The sequence below is a fragment of the Lepisosteus oculatus genome, unplaced genomic scaffold (genome assembly GCF_040954835.1).
Source record: "Lepisosteus oculatus isolate fLepOcu1 unplaced genomic scaffold, fLepOcu1.hap2 HAP2_SCAFFOLD_48, whole genome shotgun sequence".
In the NCBI taxonomy this organism is placed as follows: Eukaryota; Metazoa; Chordata; class Actinopteri; order Semionotiformes; family Lepisosteidae; genus Lepisosteus; species Lepisosteus oculatus.
The window spans coordinates 383,899-400,030 of record NW_027168020.1 but is presented as its reverse complement, the minus strand read 5'-3'; the positions used below and the strand labels follow the sequence as shown (position 1 = coordinate 400,030).

The 16,132-nt window shown below is 46.8% G+C and overlaps 3 non-coding genes and 1 pseudogene across 3 annotated transcripts; 2 read left to right on the top strand and 2 right to left on the bottom strand.

Moving 5' to 3' along the window:
• Positions 1-5,756: 5,756 nt before the first annotated feature.
• LOC138230332 (U5 spliceosomal RNA) lies at positions 5,757-5,867 on the bottom strand (annotated as a pseudogene).
• Positions 5,868-8,890: 3,023 nt separating this feature from the next.
• Positions 8,891-8,962, bottom strand: trnag-ucc (transfer RNA glycine (anticodon UCC)). The gene has a single exon. It is a non-coding gene; the product is annotated as a tRNA-Gly (tRNA).
• A 653-nt stretch (positions 8,963-9,615) lies between these two features.
• On the top strand, positions 9,616-9,757 carry LOC138230191 (U4 spliceosomal RNA). The gene has a single exon (XR_011186226.1). It is a non-coding gene; the product is annotated as a U4 spliceosomal RNA (small nuclear RNA).
• Positions 9,758-11,296: 1,539 nt separating this feature from the next.
• LOC138230234 (U4 spliceosomal RNA) lies at positions 11,297-11,438 on the top strand. The gene has a single exon (XR_011186268.1). It is a non-coding gene; the product is annotated as a U4 spliceosomal RNA (small nuclear RNA).
• Positions 11,439-16,132: the final 4,694 nt, after the last annotated feature.

Here is a 16,132-nt window from a genome sequence, read left to right as displayed (position 1 = left end):
GTTTACATTCCAAAATTAATATCGTTTATGGCCTTCACACGCGTTACAGTATGCTCCTATTCTTTTTATGCTCAGCTACTAAGATTTCCCTTCAGTGGTAAAATTCAATATCTACAACGGGCACAGTAAAGACGTTTACAGTAAGTCTTTCTACGACAGACCAACGGACCACGAGTGCCCCTGTCGGTCAACCAATCACGCACCGCGTGACCGGCCTTTGACCGGTAGGTGGTCAAAGGTCTTTTCTAGGTCTACACTTAAAATGCACAGAGGGAGGGAGCGATCCTCTGAGTACAGACAGACATCCCTCAACAAGGCCAGGTTGTCGCTCATCAGGCGTCCTGCTATCCCACAAGTCTGTTCTTTCCCTACCAGTGAGGCCACTACATTTTGTAGGCGCAGGAAAAGGGCTTTGGACAGGATCTTAGTGTCCACGCCTAACAGGCTGAGGGGTCTCCAGTTCTTTATGTCATTCTTTGCTCCTTTCTTAAACAAGAGAGAGATAGTGCCTTCTCTTAAGGAGTCAGGCAGCAATTCTGTCTTATAGCTTTCCTCGAATAGGAGCAGTAGCGGATCCTGAAGCAGATCCCAAAAGGTGCAATAAAATTCTTTAGGGAGCCCGTCAGCACCCGGAGTTTTCCCCTGCTGTAAGCTCTCCATAGCCTGTCTCAGCTCTTCTACTGTCAAATCCCTCTCAAGTACTTCCCTATCTTCTTCACTCAAAACGTTTTCTAGCTTTGAGGTAAAAAAATGAATTTCTTCATCCTTTACCTCTGTAGAGCTGTACAGTCTTGAGTAGAAGGCCTCGGTGCAGGAGAGGATAGCACTCGGCTCTGTTCTCTCTCGTCCCTCCTCATCAACTACACTTTCCATGACAGACATGGAGCCTACCACTTTCCTGAAAAAGAAGCGAGTACACTTCTTATTTTCTTCCAAGAACTGCACTCTGCTTCTTAACAGCACTCCTCGACTACTTTCTTCGGCTATGCTCCGGATGTCCTTTTTTAAAAGGGTGATATCCTCGAGCACATCGAAGCCACTGTGCAGCATCGTGTAGAGACGCTGCAGCTGTCTCTGTTTCCTGGCTAGCAATCCTCTCCGTCTGGCAGCAGCCTTCCTTCCCTCAGCCATGAAAAAGGCCTTTGTCCTCATCTTCACCTCCTCCCACCACTCTCCTACTGACCCGTACAGACACTGCAAGGACAGCCACTGTGATAGTTTCTCCTTGTAGCGGGATACTACCCCCTCGTTCTCTAGCAGCTTTGTGTTGAGTTTCCAGAGGCCTGGGCCAAAGACAGTCCCGCCCTGGAGTTCCACTCTACACCCTAAAGCCTGATGATCTGAGAAGAAGACAGGCTGAAGAGTGACCCCAACAACTTTCACTCTCTCTGAGACAAAGCAATAGTCAATTCTGGAGCTGCTATTCCTCCCTGACCATGTATATCCTGCTGTTGTGGGATATATACATCTATATGTGTCTGAGAGTTTAAAGTCTTGAACTAAGTTTTGCAGGGCCAGTGAGCTGGAATCCAATTTTATCGGAGAGCTAGACTGCCTGTCTGTGTGCTCTAAGATACAATTAAAATCCCCTCCCACTATCACGTCTGTGCTACTTAACAATAGGGGAGAGAGTGCCTTGAGTAGCTCCACCCTTCCTCCCACGTCAGTAGGACAATACACATTGATTAGCCGCAGGTTAACAGTCCCCCATTCCACATCCACACACAGCAACCTGCCATCTATGACCCTCTGAATACTTTTCAATTTGAAAGCCCATCCTTTGAAAAGAATGGCCACGCCAGAGGCTCTGTTGTTATTGTCCCCTGACCAAACAGAAGGCCCTTTATCCCACCTATCTTCAAAGCTTTTATACCTCTCTTGATAGGCTAAAGCACACTCCTGCAACATCAACACATCTCCCTCTCTCTGCTGGAGTAATCAAAGCCACACTGGCATTTAACTCTGTCATTGATACCTCTGGTGTTAAGAGAAATTATGTTTAGAGCCATATTACATAAGAAAGTGGAACCAGTCTTTACAAAACACATTTCTCTTTGGTCTCACCTGTTACCTTCTTCTTTTTCTTTTTCTTCTTACCAATTTCCTGCCAGCCATCCTCTGAATGAGCCTTCATCAGGGTGGCAGCAGTAAAAGCATTCACGGAGTCCATTTCAAGGAAGGGGGCAGAAGGAGGGGTGGAGGGGTTCCAGCTGTCCCCATCGCCATGCTCTCTTTCCTCCTCGCTCGGGGAGAAAACAGAGTCATTTTTCCTTTTCCTCAAGTCCAGCTCCTGGGAGCACCGAGGGGAAAGGGGTGCAGCCGATGCACCAGTCTCCTCTTCCCCCTCACCCACCAGCTGTTGCAGATCCTCCGTGATGGACTGGATGGAGGAGAGGAGGGCATCTGTAGCACTTGCAGAGTCTGAGAAAAGCAGCTCCGCTGAATCCTGGGTATCGTCGCTGGACCCGCTCCACCGGGGGGCCCCACACTGGCCCTCGTTCTGAGGAGCAGGAGTGGGGGAGGGGTCCTCGCTGTTCTCGGGGGTTTTCAAACCCTCGTGCTTGTCTGGTGCAGTCTGCGGTTGTGGGGGCGTAGTGGATTTCTCTTCCACCGGCCCCGGAGCCACAGCAGGACTGATCCTGGCTGGAGGCTGAGACTCTTTGTCCAACAAGGGTTCTTTGTTTGACTTGTTGTTTGCTTTGGCTTTTTCGGGCCGGTTTGGCTGAAACAAGCACTGCCTCATCCTTTCTCATTTTGAGTTTATAGGCGTAGGCGTGGGGGCAGTTCTTAAAAACGTGTCCTTCCGAGCCACATAAATTGCACTTTGGCAGCATTGAACAGTCAGAGGCTAAATGTCCCTGTTTGCCACAGGTCTTGCAGCATTTCACAGTGCAGGACGATGCCAGGTGTCCCACAGCACCACAGCGCCGACACACCTTTGGTTGTCCCACATAAAAAACATAGCCATTGCAGGCGCCCAGCCGGATTGTAGAGGGCAGGTGCCTTAAGCCTCCATTTACATTGTCCGGTAGCAAGCGAACCTCAAATTTTCTTGCTCCTGTTTTTATACCGTCAACATCTCTAACCTCAGTTCCATGGTGGACGGTGCAGTACTGGTTAAGCCAGGTGTGAATGTCCTCCGTCTTTGCCACTTCCGAGAACATAACAACATGCACCGTTTTCCTCTCTCTCTGTGTCAGAGGCTGCAAGTTGATCTTCTCAAGGGTAGGAACTTTCCCTCTTTTTGCCTCAAACACATCCACACATTGTTCAAACAGAGAATAGGTAGCAAAAACAACCTCAAATGCTTTCTGACCTGGGAGAGCGAAGATGAAATCCAAGTGCCGAGGTTCAAAGCCAAGTTCCTTCTGCAACACTTTTCTGCTGAACTGCATACGATCCATGAAGAGGTCATCCAAAAGCTCAAAACGCACAGCATTCTTACGGGATCCAAAACTTTGCATTTCGTGAACTGCAAAACAAACACTGCTTCCACAAAACAAGAAAACAATCCAACTACTCCACCTACAGGCTGATCAAGGTATCTCCCCTGCCAGGTAAGTATGAGATGTACAGGCCCCTGCAAGCGGCCCGCACCCACAGCACAAATCGCGCAGCCTAGGCCACCTCCTCGCCCCGCACGCCACCGCCTCCTGCTGGGCCCACTCTTTCGCACACTCACACGCCACACTAACACTCAAAAGTGTGGGCAAAACGAGAAAACGAGCGCGCCGTTTCCTACACATCTGCAGTTGCCGTTGCGCATTCGCAGCATGTCCCGGGATGCAATTCGGCCTCATTTGCATAACTCCAGACCGGCAGATCGCCACGCAAGCTCGCGACGTGCGCCTGCCACACACCGAACAAACCTTTTCAGCAATTTCCAAAAAAACCGGCCTGCTCGCCAGCCCACAAGGCTCCGTCTCTTACCTGCTCTCCAGAGCCTGCTGCCTTCTGTGCTTTTCTCTCGGCACCGCTGCAGCGCACACAACTCCTGCAGCGGGAGGGGGGGAGAAAGTTCCCGCGCTCCGCCGCAGGGAAGGCTCGCTCCGTGCGCACACGTCCTTTCGATGCCAGTCTAACAAGTGCTCCGCATTAGCTGCGTCGGGGCTCCGGCGTGTCGCACCTCACCTCACCTCGCACTGCCCCCTCCTTGAATGTCTGCCGCTGGGCATGCCCCGCTCTCCTCCGCCTTATCTTATCGCGTGTGAGCACCGACAATGGCCACAATGCCGGGGAATGGCACCTGTAAAGTGTTAATTGGGGCACAGGAACAGCCCGTCTCGTCTCGGGGGCCGGCTTCAGAGACAATACAGCAAACACAGCGGGGCGGGGGAAGAAGACGACACCACACATGCGGGTACATTCAGCTCCGGCGGGAACGAGACATTTGTCGGTCTTTTCAAGTGCCGAGAGCCGAGCAATCCTTCACTTGTATCGTTTCTCCCGGGTGACTAGATCTGGCCCTGCGACTCTCGACTGGGCTCACCCCCGGGGCAGCCCAGCAGGTGTGAGCCTGGCCGGCACCCGGATGGGAGATTCCCCCCCGGAAAAGCTCCGGTTGCTGCTGCTCCTGCAAGAGGTGTGACTGGGACCAGTAGGGAGCGCTCACCCTGCGGGCTGTGTGGCTCTCTTACGCCCCAGCCTCCTGATGGCGACACTCTGCTGCACAAACAGGCGCCGTCCTTCGGGCGAGGCGTCAAACCGAGGTCCCGACCCTCCTTGGCCATTAGGAAACCCCAGGGCGTCTCTCAAAAAGAGACGCCGGGGGTGTCCCTCTGGTGTTAGTGCTCCCCTTTACCCATCAGTCGGGGTCTCCTCCTAATCCCCGTCTCACCTGTAACAATCAATGACGAGGCCCCCCTGTCCGTGAGATTTAGTACTCGCGCAAGAGACCGGGGGCAGAGCGCGAACGCGGTCCCCCGCCCCCCACAAAGTGCGCGCTCCGGGTTCCCTCTCGGGGCCCTGCAACACAGCGGAAGGGCAGCGAGAAGGAGCCTCTTGCTCTGACGCCGCAAGGCCACAAGAGGGCAGAGGCGCCGCGCGCCCGGCCGACGTGTTGGACCGGTGCGCTTTACGTGCTGAAATAAACACGCGACAGGCCCGAAATGTTTCCAGAGTGCTGTGCACTGGAGGTTTTTGTCTGGCGAAGACTTGCCTGGTGCTCCTCCGTGCAGATTGTTTGTCCTCCTCCAGTGCGGGACGAGCCAACACAAGGGAGCGCATTCGCCAACATCCAGGCACGCAATGCGATTTGGAAAGCAGCTCCTTTCCAAAGAGTTGCACACGAATGATCCTTCAGTCCCGCTCGGGGGGCACGGAGCCCCCGCCACACACAGCTTCAAGTAGCGAGTCAGGCGCCAGGGCTTTCGCTTACAGCCACACCACCCTGAACACACCCGATCTCGTCTGATCTTGGAAGCTAAGCAGGGTCGGGCCTGGTTAGTACTTGGGTGGGAGACCAGTGGGGCCCGTTCAGCTCCGGGCTCATTGCCTGCAGCTCTCGGCTTGCGGGCCTGCCCAATTCGTGCGATAACTTGGAAAACACCCGGCCACACTGTGCCAGAAATGGCGCACTCTGGGAAGCCGCTATGCAAAGCGAGGTCCGAAGATCCCCTGCGGCCGGACACTTCCCGCCCCCAAAAGAAGAGAGCGCTAATCAGATGGGCGGAGATCGAGGACTTGCAGAGCAGACGACCATAATAAGAGCGATTGTGAGTAGTTTTGTTTTCTCTCTTTGACCAGCCCCGCTGCAACCACCCGAAGGCAGGGAAGCACAAACATTACATGGAACTCATTCATGCTCCTCTCCACGGAAATCTTTAGTAAAAGGCGAAAGATTCTAATAATATAAAGATCCAGTGTGTTGCACTGGCCTGGTCAGCCTGGCCTGGGAAATGGTGCACATAGCACTTTCAGTCCCTGAGGTGTTAATGGCGGAGGTGTTGGAGAGTGGTACCTGTGTGGGATGGGTGGGTGAGTAGCTGTCGGGGGTTGTAGCTTTTCCTTTGCAGCTTGTCCTATACCTCCTGTAGGCGTCCTTGCTCTCTCTTAACTTCTGTTTTAGCTCCCATCATGTATATGCATTCCTTTCATTACCTTTTAATTTTTAAAATGAACTCAAGTTGTGTATAATGTAATAATTTAAGTAGAATAGATTCTAATAATATAATGATCCAGTGTGTTGCACTACTTCACTGCTTCACTGCTCTATGCCGTCTGGAAATAAATCCTCAGACTGCTTACTGCCCTGGGCATGTACCGATAAATTACAGGAGCACATCTATATATCACTGCGTTGAAGCAGGGGACACACAATCACATCCTAAATACAGTGTTCCAGCACCATTGACCTCATCCAGAACGTATCATTTCTTGAAAGGGATTGCTGTCCGAATGCACATCTGAATCCCAAACAGAATCTCTAGTAAAATATTATCATTTGTGAAACAGGTAAATGACTGTCTCAGGGGCCCATTCTTCATTCTCAAGACACATGTATGCAGTACGTACACCATGCATTGAGCAATAGGGATTAAAGACACCACAGGTAAGGTTAGAAGTCATTCTGACTGTATTCTAAAATATTGGACTCATATTCTTATGATGGCAGACATGATGCTGCGTTTAAAACCGGGGTTAAAGGACATTATATGACTGTCAATTCTGTTTTGTTTTGGAGACTATTGGCTGCCTATGTGGTACAGTGCAGCGTGAAGGAAACATTTTCCAAAACTGTGTCAGCTCAAAAGTTGTAAGAAAACCTCTCCAGCTGCTTTAACTCTCTTCATTTTTGTCATTTAATGTGACACTCGATGTATAACTGGAGCCTCACATATGCAAACGGTGGGGCTCCAGTTCGACACCCAGTTCGACACCACTTTACAGTATCTGACAAAAGCATGGCAGACTGTGCCGGACCGGCAGATAACTTCTGCTTATTTTTACCATATTAAACATTGGAAATCCTCCCATTTGCATTTGTGACACTTGATTTTGGCTCCACCTAAGACACTCTTAAATCTTCAAACACTTTTCTCTTCTCCCGCAACACTCTTGTCTGTCAGCACTATGTGGCAGCGTTGCATGACAACCCATCTCACCACGGAAAGGAACCTAAAAGATTTGGTAAGAGAGGAGAAAAGGACTTGGCCTGTAGGGGGTTCGAACCCACGACCTTGGCGCTATTAGCGCCACACTCTAACCAACTGAGCTAACCAGCCACACGACAGTGCTCCTCTCTGTGCTGCAAAAAAATCGAACTCAGGGAATTTCTTTTGCCCTCCTTTGAATAGAAAGTCGTGTAATTCAGTGTACGGGCTTTCTCGTGCAGTTTCATGGTTCTTGTAACCCAAATCCTACACTGGCCTGAAGTGCCCCCCCATTTCACAGCATTTTTCAGCTGATTTAAAATGTACCTAAAGGAGAAGCATTATTGAAGACCATCAATTACCAAGAGCTTTTGTCAAAGGTTTTGGTGGTCATTTTTAATGACCACAGAGCGCTGTGACCTCGGTTTTACATCTCATCCAAAAGACAGCGCCCTTTTACAACACAGCGTCTCCATCACTATACTGGGGCATTGGGACCCGCACAGACCTCAGGGTGAGCGCCCCACCGCCGTCACCATTAACACCGCTTCCAGCTGGAAGCTTTGTTTTTCCCTGTAGCTCACCCTCATCCGGGTACTGACCTGGCTCACACCTGCTTAGCTTCAGTGGGTTTTCAGTTGCGAGTTGCAAGGGGATGCAAGTGATGGAGCCGCTCGCTGCAAAAGCCACTGCATTGGCGGGGAATCGAACCCGAGCCTCCCGCGTGACAGGCGAAAATTCCACCACTGAACCACCAATGCTCAGTGCCTGGGCCTTCAAAAAAGATGCTTTTTTGGTGCTCTGTGCAAAAACGGTCGACATCTGCTTCCAGCTGCAAAATGCCATTCGCAGACGATGAAGAACTTATTTCCAAGGCAGCGGGTACAAGCGATTTGGCGTTTTAAAACCACCAGGAATAGGAAAGAGGCACGCTTCTTTGCTTGCGCCGGAACACATCGACAGGAGGTGGACAACGTAGTCGGCAGAATTCAAACCTGCGCGGGGAAACCCCAATGGATTTCTAGTCCATCGCCTTAACCACTCGACCACGACTACAGAAAGCCCCGCCGCCGCTGCGTTCTTGCTACAATCTTACCTGGATCGCGAGGCGCCGGCGGAAGCCTATTTCAAAGTCATTCTCCGTTTCAAAAAAACATTTCCAAAATACAAGCCTTGCAGACAGACACGCCTCAGAGGACTTAAGGGTGGCTTCATGTCGGAATGATAAAGTCTCCCCGTCCGGACATGAAAATGCCACTCTGTTACACACAAAAAAAGAATCAACAACAGAGAAATGCCCACAAGCATTTCAAAAGCCGCACCACGCCGCACTTGAAATAGCTCTTACAATAGAATCGCAGGAATCGCCTTTTTATTTACGCTCTTACCAACGCAATGGAAAGCAAAACAAGGCAAAGCAGAGCAAAACAAAACGAACAAACGAAAACCCTCACGTCCCGCACTTGCATATAACACCGTTACGTGCCCAAGCAGTAGTGTATGTCGCATACAGAATTCATTCGAAATCATTGATTTCTCCAATTAACAAGGGTCCCTTTTTGAACCTGCGAGAAGCATTCTTTCAACGTAACAGATTTACTCCGGGGAACGGCAGCATGACATCGAGAGTAGCTCAAGCTTTAAGCACCCGTATCGGACTGCGTGTATGCAGACACCGCTAAGAATCCCCTGTAAGATTCTCCTTCAACTCCGTTTTGCAGTGCTTTAGCTCTTTCAAAAGGCTTCGCTTTGCTAGTCACAACCCAAGGCTCATGACAGCATTTGAAACCAAGCGCCACTGCGTTGGCCGGGAATCAAACCCGGGTCAACTGCTTGGAAGGCAACTATGCTCACAACTATACCACCAACGCACACCCACAGGTGCTCTGCAGGACACCACCAGAGAATGCTCACGATTTCGGAAGCTGTCTCCGGGACGTGCTGATTCCACACATCCTGAATAAATCATGATATTGTTAGTTGCTGTAGCTAGACGTTCAAATGAGTTTCATGGCCAGATGGACTGTTACCTTCAGCGGTATAGTATTGCAGTGAGACAGCACGATGCCTGCAAGACTATGTCACGCTAAACGCCACAGATTGTGTTTGTCCGTTCGTTTCAGTCGTCCTGCAGCCACGGGAAGTGGGACACAAACATGCTGCAATACTTTCAAGACGTTAGGATTTGTTTGTGCAACATCCGAGAAGAGTACTTGTGGCTTGAATGTGAACTGTACGTGCCCGCCCCCTTTCCTCTGTAGTGCATGAGTTCCTCCCGGCATGCCCTTCGTCATTGTTCTGTCATCTTGTATTTAAAGGGTTGTATTTCTGCTGCTGAAAATAAGCAACGGTTTTCTCACAACGCCCATTGTTCCCGACGGAGCCCTTGTCTGTCATGAAATTCTTCAAAACCTCAAGCTAGAAGAAGAAGAAGACGACAAATATGAAGCGTTACCGCAACGACATGCCATGAGACGATCGATAACGATTTCCATAGGATCCCCGCGGTTGCCTGGCAACCGTCAGCTTTGCGCAGTGGCAGTATCGTAGCCTGTGAGGTTTAGCCGAGGCGCGATTATTGCTAGTTGAAAACTTTTCCCAATGCCCCGCTTCCGCCGGTTTGCAATACAATCGGCGAAAGCAATTTTTGACAGTCTCGTCAGAGACTGAGCAAGGTGTTTAAAGACAGAATTGGTCATGGTGACATCATGGTAGAAAGAAACGAGCTTGTTACGTCTCAACAGAAACGCTCTTTAGCTCTTTCAGCGTTATGCAGAGAACAGCATCTGTCGAGATCACTTTTGTGTCAGCGCGAAACGCCGTGTGCTGTCAGTTTGATTTCATATTGCTCGTAGCGGCGCCCGGCTTTTGTCTGTCAAACGTTAGGTTGCGCTTCTTCATGCTGCATCGTCGGCATGAGTGGAGCTTTTTAAACGTCTGTACTAACTGCGCCCCATAAGAAATCGTTTGTCCCCGTTCAAAAGAGATTGTGCGATGTCCTGCAGCGTTCGCAAAGCAAGGCTTTGACAGTTTGAAAAGAGGAATTTATTCTGCTTCCTTTGCGTGCAGTAGTTACAAAGTTGAACGTCTTTACACGATCTGCTGAAGTTTTCAGTGGGTGGGCTTTGTCAAATGGCTTGGAAAAACGCTCTGTGTTTCGGCTCGGGAAACATCATGAGCAGCTTTTAACACATACAGAATTAATTCGAAATCATTGATTTCTCCAATTAACAAGGGTCCCTTTTTGAACCTGCGAGAAGCATTCTTTCAATGTAACAGATTTACTCCGGGGAAAGGCAGCATGACATTGAGAGTAGCTCAAGCTTTAAGCACCCGTATCGGACTGCGTGTATGCAGACACCACTCAGAATCCCCTGTAAGATTCTCCTTCAATTCCGTTATGCAGTGCTTTAGCTCTTTCAAAAGGCTTCGCTTTGCTAGTCACAATCCAAGGCTCATGACAGCATTTGAAACCAATCGCCACTGCGTTGGAAGGGAATCGAACGCGGGTCCACTGCTTGGAAGGCGGCTATGCTCACCACTATACCACCAACGCACGCCCACAGGCACCCTGCAGGACACCACCAGAGAATGCTCACGATTTCGGAAGCTGTCTCCGGGACGTGCTGATTCCACACATCCTGAATAAATCATGATATTGTTAGTTGCTGTAGCTAGACGTTCAAATGAGTTTCATGGCCAGATGGACTGTTTCCTCCAGCGGTATAGTATTGCAGTGAGACAGCACGATGCCTGCAAGACTATGTCATGCTAAACGCCACAGATTGTGTTTGCCCGTTTGTGTCAGTCGTCCTGCAGCCATGGGAAGTGGGACACAAACATGCTGCAATGCTTTCAGGACGTTAGGATTTGTTTGTGCAACATCCGAGAAGAGTACTTGTGGCTTGAATGTGAACTGTACGTGCCCGCCCCCTTTCCTCTGTAGTGCATGAGTTCCTCCCGGCATGCCCTTCGTCATTGTTCTGTCATCTTGTATTTAAAGGGTTGTATTTCTGCTGCTGAAAATAAGCAACGGTTTTCTCCCAACGCCCTTTGTTCCCGACGGAGCCCTTGTCTGTCATGAAATTCTTCAAAACCTCAAGCTAGAAGAAGAAGACGACAATATGAAGCGTTACAGCAACGACATGCCATGAGACGATTGATAATGATTTCCATAGGATCCCCGCGGTTGCCTGGCAACCGTCAGCTTTGCGCAGTAGCAGTATCGTAGCCTGTGAGGTTTAGCCGAGGCGCGATTATTGCTAGTTGAAAACTTTTCCCAATACCCCACTTCCATCGGTTTGCAATACAATCGGCGAAAGCAATTTTTGACAGTCTCGTTAGAGACTGAGCAAGGTGTTTAAAGATAGATTTTATCATGGTGACATCATGGTAGAAAGAAACGAGCTTGTTACATCTCAACAGAAACGCTCTTTAGCTCTTTCAGCGTTATGCAGAGAACTATGGAAGCCCGTTTCCGCCAGGGAGTATCTCAGAATTCCGACCTAGTATCTCAGAATTGCGACTTAGTAACTCAGAATTGCGACTTAAAATCATTCATAAATCATACAAGATCTAAAGGCATGGGGAGTTGTATTGTCAAGTGCCCTGATAAAAATCAAATTAATGCAGGTCTACAATAGTTTTGCTCGTTATAATCCCTACACGGTTTGCAAGATGGACACCATTATAGAGGACTTATTTTGTCGTGGTTACACAAACCATGAAATTTTGGTGTTATTGGAGGAATCACACAATGTAAAACTGAGTCTTCGGACCTTGGAAAGAATGCTGTGTAAGAATCAGCTCTGGCGAAGGCGAAACAAGACAGATGAAGCGGAGGTCGCCTCATTCATACACCAACAGCTACAGACTTCTGGCAGACATCATGGCTATCGGTGGATGCACCAGAAATGCTGGATGGCAGGGATAATAACGGATAGAGAGACTGTCCGTCAGTTACTGCACCTTATGGGCGGGCGAGGAGTAGATCTGCGTGCGCAAAATCGCCTGAGACGCCGGCAGTATTACAGCCGCGGACCAAACTATGTGTGGCATATTGATGGGTATGACAAATTAAAACCTTACGGGATATGCATCAACGGGTGCATTGATGGCTTCTCGAGAAAAATGATCTGGTTAGAAGCATACAAAACCAATAATGACCCATGAATTATTGCGGATTATTTTATAGACGCTGTCTATAAAAACAATGGTCTTCCACAAAGAGTACGACTTGATCATGGAACCGAAAACACCCACGTTGCTGTAATGCAAAAGTTTCTGGGCGAAATGAATGAGGATAGCACAGAATGTGTCACTCTTTGCCCAAGCACTGGGAATCAGAGAATTGAACGCTGGTGGGCTACACTAAGAGCACAGTGCAGTCAGTTTTGGATGGACCATTTTGAACAGCTGAGAGAAGATGGCATTTTGTTGACACCTTCATCGACAAATCACTCATTCAGTTTTGCTTCCAAAACACCATACAGGTAAATGAAACATACCTGTCATTACAGATTTTGATATGAATAGTAAAACATAAAATTCTACTATGTTTTATACTATTATACTTATTAAAGATCTCTTCTTTGAGTTCCATAAAGTGATTTAACAAACCTTATTTCAAAACAATTGATTTCTATTGATTTCTATAGGAGGAGCTCAATGAAGTGCTGACTGCCTGGAATAATCACAGAATAAGGCCAACCCACAACCCTCGCGCTCCCAGTGGACGACCTTCAGCGATGTATGCTGCCCCTAGTTTATATGGCGCACAGAACTATTTGCAGGCAGTTGACCAAATCAAAGTCGATATCTGTCGAGAAGACTGTTGTGTAAAGGACTACCCCTGTGATGAGGATGTCTTCCATCTTTGTGTTGAACTGATGGCTGAACAGAACTTTGCAATGCCAGATGATGTGTTTGAAATCAGTGACCTTTACTTAAGACTACATGAAATGGTCCTCAATGGGCTGGACCTTGAGTAGGAATAGGAGAATAGGGGACTTTGCACTCTCTGGATAAGATAAACTGCTTACAAATGTGGGATCTAGGTGTTTTGGTGTTTTGTTTTTCTCAAATGCCACAGCATTTGATGTTACACATTACAAGTGGTAAAGATGTTACCACTTTTAATGTGTTGTCTTTAGATCTGATTTAACATTGAGTGTGAAATAGGATGAAACAAGGAACAAATGAAAGTAAATGTGCCAAAAGATGCAAACAGTGTAAACAATCTTTAATGGACTATAGATAATGTTTACACATAAAAGCAACCCAACTTTGATTTGACAATAACATTATCTAACATTATATGAAATGTTTGACAATAACATTACCTCACCTCTCTCATTTCCTTTCACCAAATGCAATGTAAATATAGTACAAATAATATTCACTAAACGCAAGGCATTTGAACTCATCTGCAATCTTGACGTTTCATAAAAATGTCAGACAAAATCCACAAATAGCCAAACTAGTCAAACACAAATAAAAAAATTCAGATTCTGCAAAGTTACCGCTACCCCAAGAAACATCTAACTGAAGAGTTAATAACAAAGATTCATTCTAAATCAAGTGCTGACCAAAGTGAGCACTTAGAATTCATCTTTGCCATGAACTGTCCAGTTATTGTGCAAATAAACTCTGCTGCCATATTGTGACTAAATTACATACAACGCAAAAGTTGTAACATGACTAGACACTACATGGCACCAGAGTTCATTGGCACAAAAGTGCTTGGTAGCTTAGAGAATGCACATCGCTCAAAAAAGAACTTTTATTAAACTGCATCACCATATTTTTTTTAAGGTGAAAAAACATCCATTAGTTTCTCACTCAATATACTGTATGAACAATCAGTCTAAAAGAAATTATTGTACCAAAATGACAAAAATAAAAGTGCAATTTAACCTGAGACTTTTTAATTTGTTCAGTGAAATTATGAACATTCTATCATAAGTACACTCAAAACTCAGTATATCTTATATGCTTATATGTGTAAAGGTACAGACTTGGTCAGATGGCCTTTAAATGCATACTGTGAATAAGTATACTTTACCAAAAGTCTTGAATGGTGAAAGATGCACATATTTCTAATCTGTGTAGTCTGTAGGTCGACAGACTAAAATACTAAACTATGTCCATTACCCATATATTAATTTCCAAAATTTTGTTCATTTCACACCTGAAGTCAGGATAGCTATCATAATGAATAGACACTCTCAAATAACAGCCACATGTATGTGCCATAGGTCTTCTCTCAAATCCTTGCATGTGTGTGAAGTCAACAGTTACAGTCTTGCCAAGAAAAAGATCTGAGCCTGTGCAGAACCTCAGGAACAGAGACTGTTTCCTTCCATCACACTCTCACAGGCATGTTGTAATATGCTTTGATATTTCCTTTTCCCCTGCATTCATTGTGCAGGGAAACTTCAGTGACCGTATGATTTTCCTTGCCGTTGGCTGCAAGTTTTCATACACAGTTTAAATTTCCTCAAGGGCTTTGCTGAGGGGAGCGAGTACACTTTCCCACTGTTCGATAACATAAGCAGGCTCTTGAATAAGGGTTTTGTGAGCCAGTTCTTGCAGAATTTGTTCAATGTTGTGTGCATTTGGCATTCTTCAGCAGCTGTAGTTGTCCAAGAATTCCTTTAATTCATCTTGGTCAGAACTGTTGAAGTCTCTGCGACAACATTCCAAGGTATAATAGTCAGATTCTGAGACATACTTTAGAAAATTGTCAACAAGATCACTCTTCACATATCCAAGAGCTGCCTGTTCCAAGATTACAGGAGCAAGCTTGATGGGCAAATACTTCTCTTTCTGCCAACCAAAAGAAATAATTTTACCTATACTCTGCCACTTTTTTTTGCCCTAGTCATGTCGGAGAAATGGTATCTTGAAAGTGTTGCCTGTTGTACATTGTTCATAGAATTCATGCCATAATTCAGAGAGGCAATCTCTGAGAACGCCTCCATCATCATATCCATTCTCATACTGCCCATTTGGTAGTAGAAGCTTTACTTGAATTTCTGATTGAGTATATTAAAGGCGTTCATCAGTGAAATGTTCAATAAGCTCAGATAGTATCTGGCTGTGATGGACAACAAGGATTTTTTTGTCTGGTTCCCTGAGTTCTTGTGCCAGAGGCAAAGTGTCTTCTAGACTTTGTTCTCCCATCTCAGAGAGGTCTCCATTGAAAATTGTAATGATATTGCTATCCTCCACATTTTCCCAAGTAAATATGGTAGAACTTTGCCGAGCTAAACTGGAATCGTCTGTGACATCTGCAGGATAAAATTGTGCCACGTCATCACTGCCTAAGTTCAAATCATTTCCAGTATTTCCAACATAGATGACATCTAATGTTTCTAATTCCAATGGTGGATCAATTTGTGAGTATGTAGAGGGAAAATCCTGTGTGTTTTCCTGTGAGTGATCTGCAGTGTTTGATTCTTGCTGTGTCTCCACACCACCACTGTCATGTTTCATTTTGGTTGACAGATAGAACCTCATGATAGTTGACTTTGAGGCTTCATATAGGGCTCCCACTGTACTGTCCTCATCTAAGGAAACTTCTTGATAATTTGTCAGATCCACCTCAAACTCAGAAATATTTCCATGTGCATTCTTTCCATCTGGGAAAAACAAACCTATTGCCTCCGTTATGAGGTCTTTTTTTCCAGTCCTTTGAAACACTTAACTTTCGTGTTCCACCACCTTTTTGGTTCTCACCTGGATAAAGCCTCCTTTTCCTTCATCATACAGCATCCAGCCCAACTCCACTTTCCTTACTTTCCTCTGTGTGTTCACATCTTGATGATGAGTGATATTTTCTGGATGCTTACACTTTTTTCTTTTATTCAGTTTTGACTTCAGTCTATCAAAAAGCTTTGATTTCCTACTGTTGGGCTCTTTTTCGTGTCTCCTACAATATCCCATCACTGCTAATCTGTCTCCATAAAATGGCAAATAATCCCTCATCTTTTCATCTGTCATTAACATCAGGACACTGGCATCAATCTAAAAATGAAAAG